The following is a 7,878-nucleotide window of genomic DNA, read 5'->3' as shown; positions in this document are numbered from 1 at the left end:
CAGCATTTATAAAACAGATACAAAATTTGTAGTGGCGCTTCTGTCGTATAAAATACTCGTCCTAAACACAATAAATTTAGTTCGAATTATCGAAGATAGCCTCCGCCTTCTATGTTGTCAGGCAGTTTTGCTTGCGGACGCATATCTCTCCCGTCAATCGTTAAGTCAGTCACTTTGCAGTCTATTAGGTTTTGTAAGAAAGTTTATGTAAATATATATAAATTTTTTTGTGAGACAAAAATGTTGTGGCAAAATCACTTCATTATATATCGATTTATGCGGTCAAAAAACTTATGTTTAACGAATATTTTTTAGTGTTCAGCTTGTTTGTGATAAAATTTTCATGGTTTTAAACATAGGTCATATATATATATATATATATATATATATAGGAGAAAATCATATATATGGCTCGCATGAACTCTTGTCCACAATATATTTGGAAAATATTTAAAAAAAATTAATTATGCAACGCAATATCAATTTTCCGATTAACAATTTAATCGATCTCTCAATCGTATTCTTCTTTAATTCTATCCTTTACTCTACTTAGTAGCCTTAGTTGTTTGTAAAAATACAATATAAATAAAGAAGTTTTAAATAAGGCTGCATAAATTTCAAATTGAACTGTCACGCATCCATTATTTATTTTATATATTCTTCCGTCCGTTCAACCGTTCGTTTATCCTTTGGTTCGTTCGTTGCCATCTATTTATCTGTCGTCTCGTCCGTCAATCGTTTCATATCGTACTCGAATTCAAAATTAGATATACACTTGAAACATAATATATATTCTTGATTGAGATCGGTCAATTGTATTAGTAAGCGGGCGACACTTGATGACAAACATACTGTCGTTTGGTAAAAACCCGAAAAATACGTTAGAATTTGATCTATGTTCGTGAATCAAAATTTCATAAAAATATAACATATAAACGTGAGTTCATTGTTCATGCCTTCATTAAATTGATGAAATATTTTTGCAATATTTATAGGCATTTACTACATATATAAAATTTTTTTTACTTGCAATGCCTATCATCGAAGTGCACGAGCATATTTGCTTAGTCATTTTGTTTATAGCACTTAAAAATTTGCATCAATTGCTTCCATTTTGCAAATATTTGATTCAGTCATGTAAATTCGTTCTTTCCGCGTTAGAAGTTTCTAAACATTGAGATATGAGACATGACATACATGATTTTAGTTAAAGATTGCAAGCCAAGTTTGAAAATCTATAAATAAAAATTTGAAATTTAAAAATTGACATATACGCAAAGCATTCGAAATTAGTGAGTTCTAGTCATTCCTAAAATAAGCTGACTGGCTATACCTTTCATCATTTGCTTAAACATTAAAATGTAAGAAATTGTCGTAAAGTCATACAGTCGTAGATAGACAAACGAAATGTCGCCGTTCAGGTATGTTTTGTTTAAATAACGACAAAGAGAGTTGTTATCAATTTTTACGGATTAATTTAATTAACATTTAATTAATAACATTTTTTAATGACGCTCGGTTGCACTCTTTAAGCAATTTAGTTAACTCATTGGAGCAAATAAGCTCAACAGTAATCGTTTTAAGGAAAAAAGAAAGAACATACATACAGTTTTATATATACTCATTACTTGCACACTACGATATTTATAGTAATTGTAACTACTACTGTAATTGTAATATTTTAACACCATTTTTATCGTTTAGAAGTTTATTTAAGCTTTTCTTTTATATTGTTGCAGAAATGTTTAGTTGTATGTGCAGTTCGGTGCAAAAAGATAAATTAGTTGCTGATAATAGAACATGTTCGGATGGCATATGTGTCTGAATAGTTTTATTACGTTTCCTATTCATCGTGCTTACAATTGTTCTCTCTCTCTCTATATATATATATATATATATATCCATTCTATGCGCTGCCTTTAATGTTTTAGTCCCTTTCCAATTCAATTTAATTTCTTCTTATTAAATTTCTTTTCTTTTCTACTTTATTTTATTTATTTAATTATTTATTTATTTATTTATTTTTTTTTTTTTTCAAGTTTCGTTTTCTACTAACTTAAGGCATAAGTTTATTTTTACACACGAACAGTTTAAAACTAACGTTAAGTGTGTAAATAAGTTTGTGTATACACTCTCGATATAGTTACGGTCTGTTGTTGAATACCAGCTATCGATTTTACTTAATTAACATTCGCCTTCTTGTTTTGTGTGCATGTGCATGTCCATGTGCACCTACTTTATCATTTGTTATATTATAGTTTAGTTTTTAAAGCACCCGTAAAATGCCGAGAGTAAAATAAGTAACAATTAAAAAAATAAATAAATAAATAAAAAATTGCAAATTAAAAAGGAGGCAAAAAAATTATTGAATGGAAAACAAATAAGGAAATTATAGGCGTACCCGATCCCGAATCTTTTATACCCATCATCGTTATCCTATGTACATGTACTCTGCAAGTCCTTTCATTTAATATCGGCATTGTGGAGAAAAAATTAATCCGCCCGTCGCGACGTCCGAGAATTAATACACTTAGCTTGTCGCATACTACGCTCCAAGTTCTTTCATGTGATACCCAATTGATTGTACTGCCAAGAAGGGCTTCATACATATATATATATATATATATACTTTAGGATTAACATATTTTTGAACCGAGGTATGTACAGAATATGCTGTCAGTATTCCGTCCTATTTACTTTATAAGTAGTTAGGAGAAAAAGTGAAAAAGTAACAAAATAAGTATTTGTAGGCGTGGCTGAGTTTTTTTTCATATTTTTTGATGACTACTCCCCCATAAGTAAATATAGGAAACATCGGCCTTTTTTTTCCTTCATAATTTGTGGGTAATAAACCAAAAACCACAAATTGTTTTTTGAAAAAATCGATATGTGTTCAGTTGATACTTACTGTGGGAGTGTGCTTTCACCAATATATCCCATCTTCAATACCAACCTGGGTACAAGAACTTGTCAAATATATTTGCCAAATTTGAAGCTGATGATAGCCTGATTTTTGCGACAAGGATAATGTTTAGCACAGATATTGCTTATAAAAGGACAGACGGACATTCTTATATAGGTATAGAACAAGAACGTATATACTTTATGGCATTTCTGGAGCTTTCTTGTGAATATTGAATATACCCGCATTCTTTGCTGACAAGTATAACAAACAAATAAATAAATAATAGAAACAAACTAAACAAGTGAACAAATTATATTCGGTCGTGACCGAATCTTTTGTACGCGTCACCGTTATCCTACAAATGAGTACAGAAAAGGAGAAAAACTAAATTTTCATTCTCTATGATAATGGATGGAAGATTTACACGGCGCATCTATTGTACTTCACGAGTAACGAGCAAGAAGCACAGAAAGCAAATGTGTTCAGTTTTAGTTTTAGTTTTATAGGCGTGTGGGTATCGTAGACGTTTTCTTTGACCGACTCGGATCCTTTTCAAATTCTTTTGCAAATTTCTATACGTTAGATTCATTTTTGCGAACGGAAGAATGCTTACCACAGATATTACACAGTTGCCTAAGCGTACAGATGGACGTTGCATTCCGAATTTGAAATTGGCCAAGAACTTACACCTTTATGGGGCTTTTTAAAGCTTATTTCTGGGCGTTTTAAGAGTATCAAAAAAAAAAAAAAAAAAAAAAAATTTAATTTTAATGCACTATACTATTGGGTAGGTGTGGTCTGTGGGCGCAACTTTTAGCTTTATTTAGCTTTAATTTTGCGGCTAGGAAAACGGTTGCAACAGACATTATACAGAGGGGCATTATACAGGGCACGTGCTTAAATCAATTCAGTACTTGATGCTGATCAAGAAGATATATACTTGGTGAGGTCCCTGAAGCTTCCTTCTCGGCACTGCAAACGCTTTGAAAAAGATGAATATACCCATCATCTTTCGGTGAATTTTTGAATTTTTCTTTTTTTTTTTACGCTTAACGGCACTGTTAAGACTTCGCAATATGTAAGCATGCAGTGAGCAGGAGTTTCCTTAAACTGCAAAAGATTCTTTAGTATTAATTAAAAGTTGTTATAAAATAAAAAAAAAAAAAAAAAATTGTCTTTTTAGCGTTTTCAGTCTTTCAATTTATTCGGTTTTATTATAAATCTTTTTATATTAATTTCCATTTAAAAATTGAGTTTTCACCTCCATCTTTAATTACGTACGCTTTTGACTTCTTATCTTACTGCATATGTCCCCATACAACTTTGCTGTTCCATTTATTGAATTTGTTATCTAATCATATATGTACGCACGCAAAATCTACGTACGCATCCATGTGTGGAGCAGCTATGTACAAAATACATACTGTAGATAAACATCTGCTTATTGCGAGTTTAAAATTTTTATTGTTATGTGATTCCAAGGCAAGATAGTGTGCGAATTCATTTTGTAGTAAGCCGATATTCGAAATGCAAACACTATAAAGTGTATCGGTTATATGTATCTCGGCCGAAACGATCGAATCGATATAATCATCCGTCCGTCTCGGCTGAAAATTATGAATAAATTCTCCAGTAATACGTTGTGTGTACATAAGGAAGTAAGTAAGTAAAAGCGTTATGGACACAAGAAACTTTGACAAAATGTATATATATTTTGATTATTAATTTACGAAAGTATTGTACTTTTACACGCGTCCGTAATTGGCGGATTATAAGGAAGAGTGAATTTGTACACAAGTTTACATGAACGTGTGGGGGAGCTATTTAGGAAACTTAAGTCCAGCATAAGATGTGTGCATGTACAAATCAAAGCGAAAATCTGCTCAATTTTAAAAGCAAAATATCTTAAGGCAATCGTTTGGTTAATGTCGGGAATATGTTCCCAGGCTTTGTAGTAATCAAATTCAATCTGAAATCGAATAAACTGCTGACTTGACCGACATAAGGATCAGCTGACTAATCGAAATGGAAATAATTTCCAGGTCAAGAAATTTCGAAAATCAATTTTCCGTTAGTTTTCGTTCACGACATGTCCATTTCATTAAAAACAAGGAAAGAAAAGTCACTGAAAATATACGTTATTTTCATATAGTTTGCCATTAAATTTCTTACGTATGTCCGCATAAACTTCACTTTTGACTTAATGTACAGCATAATATTCCATTTGGTTTATACGCACAGGAAAATCACATGAAATCAATTTGGCGGAATTTTGCACGGAGTTGTTCGCAAGTCCAATATCTCAGCTTTTCACTAATGGTAAAATTTTAATTTCTAATATTCCCACAGACGATCATGTGATTGAAGTAGATAAGCATCGCAAGCCGCATGCCAAGCAACTGCACTATCATATCGATCAGTAATTGCCGAGGACGACACTTGAACACTTTCTTTAAAAACAAGATCTGTAATGTTTTTAAAACGTCTCAAGTTTCAAACGACTTTTAACAAAATTTCCCTATTCGATACGAATACATATATAACAATTTCGTTTCTAATAATTATTAAGAGTCGTTTGTACGCGACATGCTTACGTATTTGAAAGTCCTAGTACTGGTGCTAAACGCGAAAAAAATGCAAAAATGTTTATATCCATCACCGAAAGACGAGTGGTATATTCATATTGTCGGAACGTTTGCAACGCCGAGAAGGAAGCTTTATTAGCATCAAATTCTGAGTTGATTTAAGCATGTCCTTCTGTCCGTCTGCATAATGTGGGTTGTAAATATTTTCCAAGCCGCAAAAATGAAGCTAAATAAAGCTAAGCATTGAAAATGGGCGAAACAGGGCGATAGGTGCGCCTGCAGTTTCTCACGTGGATTGAAAACACCTATGCTTTTTAAAGCGAATAAAAAATTGGTTTTCTCCTCGCTACTCATACGCTAGAGCAGATAAAACTACAAATATTTCAATGTACATTCTATAGACGATGCTGTAGAAATGAGAAAACTTGACCGCGCCCATCCAACAAAAAAAAAATAGTAAAATTATATTTTTTTTTAATTATTTTATAAAGCGCACCCACAAGCTTGAAATATCCCATAAAATATCTACATTCTTGGCCAATTTCAAATTCGAAATGCACCTAAGCATGTCCGTCTATTCACCTGTCCATCTGTAAAATCTGCGTAAAATCTAACTAAATACAATTTTACTTGTTTTCTTACAGATTAATTATTAAAATATTCTTTATAATAAAAATTTTGGATATAACCGCGACTACGTTTAATAAGTCATTAAGCAGAAGCGGTGCGACTAAATACCTATCAGAGTTACAAAAAAAAGTTTTGTAACTGAACCTTCTTAATGCCCTTCCCCATCTCCACCCATAATTAATTTTAAAAAAAATTCAATCTATAAATTTACGATATTTTTTGTTTGCAGTACTTAATCGCGTATTCGCCTAATGATCTGCGTCGAAAGCGTGTAATATCATGGTAATCAAAAGTGCAAGCGTTTCGGGCCTATTCGCACGAGTACGTTTTTTTTAACTAAATATTTCGCAAATTGTTTGCATATAATATACTTTTTTATGGTATACGATAATTAAGCTAATTGTTAAAGACATTTGATCTAACATATCTAACATATACTTTTTCCCTTTTTACCTCTAGTATGAAGCATGTTTCAAGCCATCGAGAATATATGTGTAAGAAAACTAGTTAAACTTGACATGTTCTCAAAGCGTGAACATACTTACTATTCTATAAGTCTAATGTTAGATAATCATGTAAGCTATTGCATACATGTAACATAACAACAACAAAGCATAACGCCACTATGCATGCAATGTTTAAATGACATAATAAAAAGATTACTTGTAAATAAAACACTAGCGGGCATCTATGCAACTTTTCGTACTTCCGCTGATTAATGGTAAACTTAAAAAACAGCAAAGACGAACAATTTCGAAGCAAATTAATTACTCCATACATGAACTAGCTTTGAAATCATTCAGCATCGATTTGCTTAAATTCTTATTAATAAATTGCATCAATAGCCAGCCGCAATTGCCTTCCCCGATTAGGTTTAAGTTTTCGGCAATAGCGCTAAGTTACCGTATCAAACTGAGTACTTAATGAACGCTTAATACTTTATCTATGTGATGGAAACAGCGTTAAATTTCCTTTCAGCAAAGATGTTAAAAAAAAAAAAAACAAAAACAAAAACAAAAAAGTGAATTAACAATGAAACTAAACAACATAAATAACTTACAATTATTGTCATCCTTTATGGAGATCACTTTTATGCTCTGTCCGCAGATGTAGGAAAAAAACCGGCATTCCTGATAACGTTTTGCATTAATTCATGCGAAAACAAGTTAACGTTTGAATGTTTGAATGAACGTTGCGATCAACGTTATTAACATACATGCGTATATCGATTCCCAATGCTCATATGCTCATATAGTGAATAAAAACGCGACACAGGCTCTTAATTCAATTCTTCAAAAATATTTTATTTTATAAGTAGACGTTGATCTCAAGCTATATATAGATCGATTAAGTAATTTTTATACATCATTTACACATATGTTTATATTGCATATATATATATACATATATATATATATATCACATATTTTGAAACCAATTACTTTGGACCGTTTTTGAAATGAATTATTTTGAAAAGAATTTATGTATCTATATTTATATATTTATTTCCCCGATTACGCAATACGCACATGACTTTCAGCTAAAAAGTAACAACAAAAAGCAAAATGTAAAAACAAAATTACAAATGAAAAAAAAAAAAAAAAAAAAAAAAACAAAACAAAACAAAACAACAAAACAAATGTGACGTACGTAATAATAATAATAATAATAATAATAATAATAATATAACACCAATCAACTCGTTTTTGACGTTAATACAATTTAGATACACGTTCGTCTGGTTTATAGCGCCAGCAA

The 7,878-nt window shown here is 31.4% G+C and overlaps 1 protein-coding gene across 1 annotated transcript in view; it reads right to left on the bottom strand.

Annotated features, from left to right (window-relative positions):
- LOC119632368 (cysteine-rich motor neuron 1 protein) overlaps positions 1-7,540 on the bottom strand; it is a 103,275-nt gene extending 95,735 nt beyond the window's left edge. The window contains exon 1 of the mRNA XM_038025233.1: positions 7,181-7,540. The gene's annotated coding sequence lies outside the window, so the exon portion shown is untranslated. The remainder of the gene's footprint in view (positions 1-7,180) is intronic.
- Positions 7,541-7,878: the final 338 nt, after the last annotated feature.

The sequence above is a fragment of the Glossina fuscipes genome, unplaced genomic scaffold (assembly GCF_014805625.2).
Source record: "Glossina fuscipes isolate IAEA_lab_2018 unplaced genomic scaffold, Yale_Gfus_2 1, whole genome shotgun sequence".
Classification (NCBI taxonomy): Eukaryota; Metazoa; Arthropoda; class Insecta; order Diptera; family Glossinidae; genus Glossina; species Glossina fuscipes.
This window is presented reverse-complemented; position numbering and strand designations above follow the sequence as displayed.